We start from the raw sequence: 12,747 nt of genomic DNA on the forward strand, positions 1-12,747 counted from the left end.
AGGGGTGGTTTGGGGGCAGGACCAGGGCCATGCTCTTAAGCTAGGCTGTGGACAAAATTCAACCTTGACTTGGGTTTGGTGTGGGTCTACAGGTGGCTGGTGAGGGGTTGTCAGCCTTCCAGACCACCTTTCAAGATGTGTTTCCCAAGCAGACACTTGTGGCATGGCATGGCTGCCTCTCCCTGGCATAACCAGCACCACCCAGGAACCCAGTTTATGAGCCAGGCACAAGGGTATGTGATCTGACAAGGCAGCCATGGCTTCCATGACTGGAACTGGAGACTGACCTGAGTGCAAGAGCTCCCGAGGGCCACTGCAGGAGCATATGGTGGAAGAGACTGCTCTCAGCCCCTCTGAACGCAGTCACAGCTGGCAGGGCCTCCACAGTTCTGCTGGAAGACCGACCCCTGCAGGCAGTCACCAATCATGGAATTAGGGAAGCTCAGTGCCAATGGGGGCTCAGATTACTGATGGAGCTGGTCCTGTCCTGTGGGCTTGAATGCCCCTGCACATTCTCTGAGGGGGCTGTGCAGGGGCTGCACAACTCACAATGGCACTGTACGGACCAGGCCTCCTTTACCAGAACACCCCCTGGAGTGGAAACATCAAGCACTGCAGCCCCTGGGCCAAGCCCAGGGCCCCAGGGAAGCCCAGCCCAGCTTTAAGGACTCAGGACTGAGTGGACTTCACAGGTACTGTGATACCAGAAGAGCACTACAGATAAGCCTGTTCACACCTGGATCCAGAACTTGAGAAGGTGCCTTACGAGGGTCAGGGAATTTGCCTGTTTGCTTGCTGTAGGGTTTTGGGGTGGCTGCTGGTTGTGAATGATGCAGTTGGGCCCTGTATCAGAGCACGTGAGAGGCAGAGGAGTCGGAGGGGACATGGTGATGGAGGCAGAGATGGGGGATGCAGCACAGCACAGAGCTCACTCCCTGGGCTGGCGCTGAGGACAGAAGCAGGGCTCCCAGCCAGGAAAGGGGCAGCCTCCAGACAGCCAGAGGACAGAGCTTGCCCTGGAGCTCCACCAGGAATGTGGCCCTGCCCTCACCTGCACTGAGTTCCATGAAGCCCATGCCAGCTTCCGCCCTCCAGGACTGAAATGGCACGTCCGTATGACTCTGATCCGCTGAGTCTGTGGAAGTCACAGGAGGAACACACAGCCGGGGGCAAGCGCAGGTGTGCAGGGTGTGTGACTGGGGCAGAGGTTTCCCACAGCATCAGAGCCCCTCCCTTCTCCACCTGCATGCTGCACACCCTGCTTCCCCAAGTGCTCCTGGTGGAACCCTGCATCTGGACAACCATTGAGAACAACACTTGCACTTTGGTACTCATTATCATGTACATTAGAACATCACAAAGATGCCTTGTATGTGTAATGTTAAAGCTATCATTACTAAGAACAAAGGTGACTTAAAAAGCACTGCAATCTAAAGTAGATTGGGCACAGCTGATACCTGCATCCCATGCAGGAGTGCCTGGGTTTCAGTCCCAGCTCTGTTAGAGATTCTAGCTTCCCTCTATACATGCCTGTGACACAGTGGGAGGCTGGGTTGAATTCCAGGCTCCTGGCTTTGGCCTGCCACAGCATTGGCCATTACAGGAATTTAGCAAGTGAACCAGCAAATGAAATTCCTGCCTCTCTCCACACACACACACACAAACACATTCACGCCCTCTGTCTGTCTCTAAGTTAACTGGCTAAAAAAACTTATCTCAGGGCAGCAGTGGTCCATGTAGAACACAAGAAGTGACACTGATGAGGTGCCAGCTGTTGCTGGGATTTCCTGTCTTGCCCATTTTCCCGAGTGACCCCACATTCCTCCCAGGAATATCCTCTGCATAAATTCATCTTCTGGGTACACAAGCCAGTTCACCAAGGATGACTGCTATGATGAACAGGGACACAGGTTCTCTGTCAGCCAAGTGGGACAGGTGATAAAGAGGGAGATGCCAGTCTGGATGCCCCTCCCTGGGTTCCCTTCACACCCCTCCCCCTTCCCTGCCCACAGCAACTCCCCTTTCTGTGTCCCCCACGCATCCTTTCTGTTTCTTTCCTTCAGGGAGTGACCAGAGGGAACATCCATGGAAGACCTGTCCAGTGTGGAGCAGCTGGCAGGGCAACTAGGGAGGCCCCACCTCCTGGGCTCACAGCCTGGGGTTGGGTCAGCCCCTTGTGGGTGGCACCTGCTTAGTGAATGGCTGCCAAGTCATGGAACACGGCAAGTACATGATGCCGCTGCAAAATGAGAAACATGGTAAGTGGCGCCGTGGCTCAACAGGCTAATCCTCTGCCTTGCGGCGCCAGCACACCAGGTTCTAGTCCCAGTTGGGGTGCTGGATTCTGTCCCGGTTTCCCCTCTTCCAGGCCAGCTCTCTGTTGTGGCCCGGGAGTGCAGTGGAGGATGGCCCAAGTGCTTGGGCCCTGCACCCCATGGGAGACCAGGAGAAGCACCTGGCTCCTGGCTTCAGATCAGTGCGGTGTGCCAGCCGCAGCACACCGTCTGTGGCAGCCATTTTAGGGTGAACCAATGGCAAAGGAAGACCATTCTCTCTGTCTCTCTCTCTCACTGTCCACTCTGCCTGTCAAAAAAAAAATGAGAAACATGGTACTCTATCTCCCCAGCTCTTCTCAGTTGCTTGGCAAGGAACTGGGGCTCCCAGCCCACAGACCCCAGGAAGAGAATCCCCTGGCCAAGCCTTCTGATGACACCATGGGTCTTACCTCACAACAGGCACTGAGCTGAGCCCTGTGAGGATGGACCAGGGTCCCCAGGGGCCTCTGTTGCACACCAGCGGGTGGCAAGGTCACTTGGCTTCTGCTGTCCAGGTGGAAGTTAGGGGCTGTCCTACTGTTCCTGTCTTCTGGGTAAGGAGTCACTGTCAGACTGCCTCAGGGGCCCCTCAGTGTTCAGGGCCCATAAAGTGGGGGTCTGCATCTGATTGAAGGGATGTCCACCTGACTTCACCACATTCCCCAAGGCACCAAGTGAGAAGGCACCCCTGTCAGGTGTGTGCTGGTGATGGGGCCGAGTGAGGGCACCCCTGTCAGGTGTGTGCTGGTGATGGGGCTGAGTGAGGGCACCCCTGTCAGGTGTGTGCTGGTGAGCAGGGTAAGTGAAGGAACCCCCATCAGGTGTGCTGGTGATGGGGCCGAGTGAGGGCACACCCATCAGGTGTGTGCTGGTGATGGGGCTGATGGCACCCCTGTCAGGTATGTTCTGGTGAATGGACTCCCCAGCCACACAGGTCCACAAATTCCCTGATATCATGGCTCAATTCCAGGCACTGGGAGACACCAGCTTGTTCAGGCCAGTTCAGGCTCCTAGGAGCTGATATGTGCACTCCAAGGGCACCACTCCACCAGTGTGGCTCTCTTAAACATCTTTCAGGCCATCAGGCAGGAAAGCTGAGTGCAGGCCTGGCCCCTGGCTTGGGTCAGCATGGTTCTAATCTGGGGCATAAGACAAGTCTGAAAATTGACCCCAGGCACCAGAGAGGATCAGAGCAGCTGGTCCAGGGCCATGAGAGTCTCAACTCCCCCCTTGGCAGACTGGACTGGGATCCATGGGCAGTTCCAGGAGCCTTGGAAACAGGATCACAGAAGAGAGAGGCTCAGAGACCTACCCATGTCCCCACACTGAGTGTCACCATGCATCTGACAGAGGACTATTTACATAAAATAATTCACTGTTTATTAGCCTTTTACTCCTATTTGCATAATCAATGTTCATCTTGTGTGTTAATCAGACTTGATGTGCATTTGATTGAGGAGACTGAACATGGCCTCGGATCTCCTGTGTGCACATTCTTCCTGCCCTTTCTTTCACACATTCAAAGATGCAACCCCCAACCCCTGACCCTGATTCCACTGGGATGTGCCTGGGGTACTGAGCCAGCCAGCTGCTCAGGGCACCAGGTGCTTTTCTGCCTCCACAGGAAAGCAAGGCCCAAGGGTGGTGGGATTCTGATGTTCAAAGAACAGAGAATTCAAAATAAAATGTGAAGGAAGAATTTGTTTTTCTCTGAGGCAAACTCTGCAATACACACATAGGAAAACATGTCCAACAGCGGAAGATCTGTTTCCTGCCCACTGATCCCCTCAGGAAAACACTGAGAAATTGTGTGCCAGGCCCTGAAAATGGTAACGCATATTGACTTTGAGAGGTCACCTCAAGGAAAAGGAGAAGCAGACAGACATGGATGTGCAAGGGGCTTTGCCAGGTAAGAATACAGCTGGGGAAGAACCCAGTACTCTGGAAGGTGTCCTGACTATTTACACTATGCTAACTCCACACGGCAGGATGCTGTGACACAATTAGAAATGTTTCTGAGGAACGCTTAAAGTTGGGGAAAATGTTTCCAACACAAGCAAACAGCAAAACACCTCATAAATCTGCATGCACTGTGATGTGAGTAATTCTACTATAGGAGTGAGCCAACACATGGAGCCCCAGGAGGAAATGATGCACAGGCTAGCCAGAGGGTCATAATCGGGCACTAGGGCATTGGTACAGGATTTAAGGTCATGTTTCTCAAATAACTGTGCTTTTCCAAATAGCTTAAAATGAGTCTGTGCAGCTGAACTGCAGAGGGCAGAGCACTGAGGGGGCATCCGGGGGGTTCACCCTCCAAATGGCCACCACGGCAGGTGCTGCGCCAATCTGAAGCCAGGAGCCTCTTCCCAGTCTCCCATGTGGGTGCAGGCACCCAAGCACCTGGACCATCCTCCACTGCCTTCCCAGGCCACAGCAGAGAGTTGGACTGGAAGAGGAGCAACCAGGACACACCCCAGTGCCCCAGAACTAGAACCCGGGATACTGGCACCACAGGTGGAGGATTAGCCTAGTGAGCAGCGATGCTGGCCAGGTTGTGCCAGTTTTAAGGTACACTCCTCCTCAATCCCTGTTCCCTCTCTGAATCTGAAAGAGCTTGGAAAGGCTTCAACCCACAGAGAACAGGACAGGGGTGCCCATGGAGGCCACAGCGAAGTCTCAGGATTGGAACGCTGCTCCTGAGAGGCTGGCTGTGTGCTGAGGAGGTGACAGGGCTCCCGTGGACAGTGCTGATGGCAGGGGTGTCAGCTCCAGTCTGAGCCTGCACCCTCTTGATGACCCTCCTGGTGAGGCTTTCAGCAAACTTCAGTATCCACCTGAGAGAACCCAAGTGAGAAATGCCCAGTCAGGTCCTGTCCCACAATATCATGGGCAAAACAAATGGGCGCTTTGGCTTCTAAGTTTTGGGATAACTTGTAGACAACACAGTCACCAGGAAAACCACCCCCTCAACTTCTCCAAGGGAAACATGTGGGAGGGGTAAGGAGTAAACACATGGCCTGAACTGAATCCAAAACCTGCTGGGAGGTGACAGGTGGTGGAAAGAACTTGCTAAGATGGGGGGCAGTTAAACATGACCTAAGATGGAGAAATCCACCATGCTCATCTGGTACGGACTCCTACATGCAAAGAATCAGTGTGGTGCCTGGCACACGAGGGCTGGCTGAGCAATAGTTTTTCCTTTTATTATTCCATGAGTGAGTGCACATGATTTTCTGACACACTTGCCCAAAGTGATCCAATCCCCCTCCTCACCCCCATTTTTATCTTCTTCTTATCCCCAAATGGCTGCTCCACCTCAGCACACCCACAACATGCTGTGGTTGTTGTTTCCCAGGTGTCTCCTGCCAGGCGTGGTTCTGGTGAGCTCCTGGTTTTGGCAGTGTATGTGGGGTGGGAGTGTGGGGTAGAGTTTTTCACTGGCAGCTGCAGCCACCACTCTCGGCATGCCTGGTATATGACTGATGCAGCTTTGCCCTCCCTCCCAGAGTCACACACCTCCTTTCCTCAATTCTGAGCTGCCTCTGTGACCAACTCTGAGCCTTGCAGCTTCTACAGTTGTTCTCTGGGAGACCTGAGCTACTCTAACAAGAAACCCAGGCACAATGCTGGTGAGACTACAGGAAAGCAGAGGGAATACGGAGGGATAAAGACAATGGGACATAGCTCCCAGCCACACAGCCAGCCCAGCTGGGAGGCCAGATACGGGGCTGAGGGCATCTTTGACCTTCCAGCAGGAGAAAGGCCAATCTGCTGAGGGTTGCCTAGCCAGTCCAGGGGCAGTGTGGGGTGTTCTGCAGTAGAGCAACAAAAAGCAAGACACGCAAACCATCATAGGAGGGACCTGGGTCACAGGATGATGATCAGACTCAGGTCTTTTTTTTAAACTTTTATTCAATAAATATTAATTTTAAAAGTATAACTTTTGGATTATAGAGGTTTTGCCCCATAACCACCATCCCTCCCACAAACCATCCCATCTCCTACTCCTTCTCCCATCCCATTCTTCATTAAGATTCATTTTTAATTATCTTTATATACAGATCAACTTAGTATATACAAAGTAAAGGTTTCAACTGATTGATCAGATCGCATCCACACAGACACACAAAATATAAAGGACTGTTTAAATTCTAGCTTTACCATTAATTTGCATAGTACAACACATTAAAGACAGAGATCTTACATGGAGAATAAGTGCACAGTGACTCCCATTGTTGATTTAACAAACCAACACTATTATTTATGACGTCAGCAGTCACCCGAGCTCTTGTCATGAGCTGCCAAGGCTACGGAAGCCTCATGAGTTCACAGATTCTGACCTTATTTAGACAAGGCCATAATCAAAGTGGAAGATCTCTCCTCCCTTCAGAGAAAGGTACCTCCTTCTTTGATGGCCCATTCTTTCTGCTGGAATCTCACTCCAGAGGTCTTAGGTAATTTTTTTTGCCACAGTGTCTTGGTTTTCCATGCCTGAGAAACTCTCATGGGCTTTTTAGCTGGATCCAAATGCCTTAGGGGCTGATTCTTAGGCCAAAGTGCTGTTTAGGGCATTTGCCATCCCATGTGTCTGCTATGTATCATGCTTCCCATGTTCAATCATTCTCTCCTTTTTAATTCTATCATTATTAGCAGACACTGGTCTTATTTATGAGATCCTTTTGACATTTAATACTATCTTTTTGATCAATTATGTACTTAAACTGATCACTTTAGCTAGTAAGATGGCTTGTCTTCTGTGTCCATCTCCAGCTTCTCATGAACAGAAGGCCTGCACAACAGCCATGTCTGTGGCCCATCACAAAGTTTCTCATATCCATATTTGATGTTTCTCTTTACCACAACTTGCCTTTGTCATGAAACCTTGTCACTTGATAAAGATCGATGGTTAACATATTGGTGGTCATGTGTAGTGGTCAATGCTGAACTACTGGCAATGCATAACCAGCACTGTGGAAACACTGGTTAAAGCAGTGAGCACACCATCAAGACTGCTTGTTGTTCTGATCTTTGACTTCCAGGAAGCCTGACGTCTGTTCTGTACACTTTGCATCCTATTTTAAGTGATTTATTTTATTCTGGATTATTGCTCATTTACCCCTAAAGGGAAAGCTTTGTGGAGACCCTTATCTTTTGTGTTCTGACCCCCCTCAGATACCCAGTACACAGAGACTGCATTAGTAGGAACTTAATAAATATTTATTGTCTAATAAAAAGAATACATGTATACATCTCATGTAGAGAGCCAACTTAATAGGAGAATAATAAATATTTATTGTTCAACCGAATGAATGTATACAGTAATGATTTGTGGCTCAAAGCTTCTAACTCACCAAACAATCAGGAATAAACTTGTTTGATTGCAAAGAGGCTCTTGGGCATTTCTTTTTCATAAATCAATACTGTTTGTACAAACCCAAAGCAAAATGCTTACTCCCCTTCATATATTTCTGTCGGGGCCAGTGGCCCTGGCCCGACATGAGATGCAGCAGGCTGAGGCTGTCCCTTATCTAATCCTGTTTCCTGTGCTTTTGTTCTGTAGGCACAAGATTTTTCATCCCACATTCCTGCAGGCAGGATGTGACTTCTGATGAAGGTTTATGATGTTCTTTGCTGTATCTGCAGAGCTTGTACCCTGATCATTGCTACTTTGTAAACTTGCTCTATTCCTGTGCTATGCATGATTGCACACAATGAATGTTATCTGTATGGGGTCTGGGGTATATATCCTTGTCTTTCTGTGTGCTCGGGGCTGGAGACTGAAGGGTTTCTTTAGGGAGACTGCCTCCAGTCCCTCATCGCTGGGCCCCCTACTTTGGCTTGGAACGCGATGAGGCAATAAACGTGGTGATGAATTGACTGAGTGCTGCGTGTCTCCATGTGGTTTGTCAGGTGGCCTCCGACAGCTGGTGCCGTGACTCGGATTCATCTCATCCACAGGTAAGCCTCTGTAAGAGGGAAGGCTGCGGCGGTAGTAGGCTGTAGGGATTAAAAGGGAGGCACATAAGCACGAGTAGGGCGTGGCAGACTAGGGCTTGCCCGGGGAGCCTCTCCTATTGCCCATGGGGAATATACAGTCACATCTAAATGTGACAAGGATATAAAGGCCTTGTTAAAAAGCACCGGGACGCCGGTTGCAGGAGAAAGGAGGGAGCAATTGGCATGTGTAGGACTTAAAAGACAAAAAATTTCTCAGGAGCCCCTCTAAGCCATAACTATGGAAAATGCGCATTTAAACGTGTCAAAGTGTCCGGACTGCCCATTCTATTTTTGTATTATGTGCTAACTCTACCCTATTATTGATAGGAATTCTTGGGCAGATTATGCGTGGTTTTCTTCACAAAAAAATATGTAAATCAAAATATGCCCCAAATAGTTAAGATTGCACAAACCTACAAAAATGTAACAATTACAGATAGTGTAAGACCCCTTAAGCAGGCGTCCCACACACCGGACCCCAGAAACACAGACTCCACTCCAATCGATGCAAAAGGCAAGAGGAAAGTTTATTACATTTGCAAATGGGCCGTCTCAGCAGCACCCTCTGGTAGGGTGCAGAGAGAGAGCAGCCCCGAGCAATAGCTTTACAGAGTATTTAAAGCTAAAAACCACAACATTAGCATACTTAATTGTGTTACAATCCTATTGGGCAAGCTACAGGTTACTAGTATTTTATTGGGTAAGTTAATGGTTGCTAGGTAAGGGGCTTGGGATGGGGGTCGCGGGCAGTTTCTTCTTATCAGCTGAAGCAAGCAAGAACGAGGATGGCAGTAGAACAGTAAAACCTTAGTATGTCACAAGATAAGGGGTTGGAGACTTTTCGTTCTTCTTTGTTCTCTATAAATAACACATGTTTTACAAGCTTAGCCATTATACAGAAGCAAAAAAAAAAAATAGTTCCCCCATCTTGTCTCTTGATTAGCCCTTTCAGTCACAGAACCTTATTGTAACTCTTTTCCAGACTCCTGCAAGTGTTATCGCGTGAGACCGTTACACAGACACAGAGCAGTTTTACAAGGCAGTTTCCCAAGGTTATTCTGCAGGCAGGTGGAGACACAGTTATCTTAAGGAATGGCTACTGTCAGCAGCCAAACTTTTTAACCCTTGCTAGAATTATTTTAAAATTTCTTTTAGCAGGGGTCTTATAATAGTAAGAGGCTACTATCATTATGGCTAAATGGTTACCCACCGTGTTCCATCTGCTGAAAAATTTGTTGTCTGATCAAAAAGAGATGTTACAAATATTTCATAAAACCCAAATCACTAATTTTAGAGTAATGCAAAATGTTAGTGCATTTGTTAATTGGACTGTGCACCTCAACACGTCTGTTTAACAAGTCACAATGCCTCAGATCTCCATGCCATGGGATTGTCTAGCCAGTTCTCAGGCTGTCTGCAGCAGCTTGAGTTGTTGTATTGGAATGGTACTGTTTTTTATGTCCTTTACATGGGTGCCCAAGAAGCTAATTCTCCCTCAGTTATGTTTCAATTTACCCTTAAAACACATTGAGTATTATTGTGTTTGATTGCTGGATATATACTTGTATGAAAATTTTGTATTGTATTCTTATAATGTGTTAATTATGTCTACCTCTCAATGCAGCCCTAGGGCCAAATGTAAGGACAAATTTTTGAAATAAAAAGGCTTGTATCTAGGTTCAGCTCTGGTGGACAAGTAACTTTGTTGCCAAATGACCTTCTCCTGCTCCTTGGGAGCCTGGCCAGTTCCTGGGGAGGAGGATAAAGGAATGTTTCTAATAAACAGGTGGGCATGCTTCATGTCTTGGCTCTCTGGCCAAGATCTGGGACAGGACGCACTGCTTGCCTAAAATCTTGGCAATGAGCCACCCTTGTCCTTGGAGGCTTTAAGAGAGAGCCAGAACAAGCCACTACTGCTGCTTCATCCCAGGGAAACACGCAGTCAAGCTAAATGTTAAACATGCCTGTAATGATTACTAATAATGTCTGATTCTCAGTATGGATTCTTTTCCGGTGCTTTGTAAAGATTGCCTAGTGATGTCCACAGCACTATAAATTCTACTAAACGTAAGTACAATGTAAACATGGATAAATTTGCTACTGTGGCTGAGGTGTTCTGTGACAGTCCCTTGCATAAACAATTAACAAAATAAATTCACTTAAAAACAGGACATTCAGGACCTGCCACTCTACATGGTATGTCATTACAAAAATTATCAAGGAGGGCTATGCCCAATAAATAAGGGTACTATAAATGTGGACAACAGGGACATGTACAAAAATTGTCCAAAAGTCAAAAATCAAAATAGGGCTCCTCCTGGCATTTTCCTCCAGTGCTAAAGGGGAAGGCATTGGGCCAATAAATGTCACTCCAAAACTCATAAAAAAGGTAATTCATTAAAAAACGGAGTTCAAAAAACTAAAAGTGGGGCCAGTCTCAGGCCCTCCCAACAGGAATCAGTGGACCGTCTTGCTATAGTATTATTAAAGCAATGGAGCCATGTTTATTGCAACATTCTATTAATCTATACTCCTTTACCATCTTTCCTCTAAATAATTTTAGTGTGCACTATAAGGCTTGCAGCATATTTCTTGCAGATTAAACTAAAAGTAACTAAGTCTGTGCCCAGCAGACAGCTAAAAAACAATTTGCTGTCACAAATTGGTAAAGTCAACAAAATCTACAAGTATACAAAGCAATGCCTTTCTTTAAAAGAAAAACTAAAGTTACATGTGTAACCTGTAATGTTTCTGGCTGGAAAGACCCTCAGTTCACCTCTTTGGCAAAGGAATGGGCTCTCTGCTCAGGATTGAGTGAAAATTGGAATGACAAGTTACGGAGTGCACAGCCTCCACAAGTTATTAAGGTTTTACAATTGGTAAAATAAAGGGATCCTATCACCAATCAATGAAATACACCTAATCCAATACTGGTATGGGACATGGACTCCTAAGGGATGGGTTTTTTTATGTAACAAATATGCCTTCACATCGTTAGCCTCTGATAACTTCCGCAATTGCTCCCTGGACTGTGTGGCCCCGATGCTGACATCTGTATTTACAGTGGTGGATAGAGCGTGTCGGCAGCATGCTTCACCTAAAGACTGTAATGGCAACGTCATCCTAATAGGAGAGGACACTGCCCTGGCCATGGCTGTACCAGTAGTAAGTGTTCCTGGACTGGCCTTTGGAAATAACCATGGACTGCGAAGGCTTGCATGTTTAGTGACCAAAACAATTAATCTTACTGCTACTGGACTGTCCAATATAGCCGAAACATTGGATCAAGTTCACTCAGGAGTACTTTTAAACCATACAGCTAACAATTACTTGATGTTAAAAAATCATATAAGTTGTAAATCTGTAACAGGAAATTGTTGTTTTAACATTACTAACAATGTGCCATCTATAGAGTCTGTCATTGATAAACTTAAGAATGAAATGCAAAACATGTTTATTACTAACCCCCTAACATTTGGAGGGTTTCAATGAATTCATTGGTTATTAATGTTGACTGGACCACTACTGCTTTTCCTACTTGGTATGGGATGTTTTCTGTGTGTTCTGCATTTTATGCTGACTTCGCTGCAGTCTGTATGAACTGACATTCATCATTATTTGTAATCACAAATAATTAATATTTGGCTGTATGTTTCATCTCTCACCTAATGTTGGGCTGGAATGGTACTCAGAGACGGGTAAGATGCTCAGCATCCTGTACCAACCTAAGACAGGGCTCTAGGCCAAGCTGCCAGAGTTACCGATGACGGGTAAGGACAGAGATGACTGAGGGCAACCTAAGACAGAGGCCATTCTCATTTAATAAAAAAGGGGGAGATGTAGGCAGCCCATAAACAAGTCATAGACAAGTCAAGGTCAGTCTTGGCTTGTGAAATTCCTGAAAGAAAAAAAGGTCACCTATTCCCATGCTCCAGAAGAATGATCAAACAAGAACACTCCAAGTGGCAGTGGATCAGCATATCCATTCAGGAATCTTATTACTAAACCAACGGGTCGACGTTCTCCAGGAAAAACTGAATCTATGACGGGAATATGGGGAACCCCCTGCTTGGTTCAATCTGTCACGCTTTGCGCTACTCCATTTCCCTGGCATAACTATACTCGTCTTGCTAATTTGACTCGCTCTTTAGGTGCCACCTTGAACCACACCTGGGACAGTAATTTCACTCGTTTGCTGCGTGAACTACAGCAAGAGATTTGGGTTCTTAACTCAACACAACTGGACACAGATATTTGGTCCCCATTCAACGTCATTGCTACAAAACCCCCCTCCCCTGCAATACAGCAGGTGTTGCTTGGTTTCTTGGACCAGTAGCCAGAGACGGGTAAGTGCCTTGAGGGATGGCATACAACCTAAGACAGAGGAGGGCTGAGACTGCTCATGCAAGTCGACCCTCTGGCAAAGACGGGT

This window comes from Lepus europaeus, chromosome Y (assembly GCF_033115175.1).
Source record: "Lepus europaeus isolate LE1 chromosome Y, mLepTim1.pri, whole genome shotgun sequence".
Taxonomy (NCBI): domain Eukaryota; kingdom Metazoa; phylum Chordata; class Mammalia; order Lagomorpha; family Leporidae; genus Lepus; species Lepus europaeus.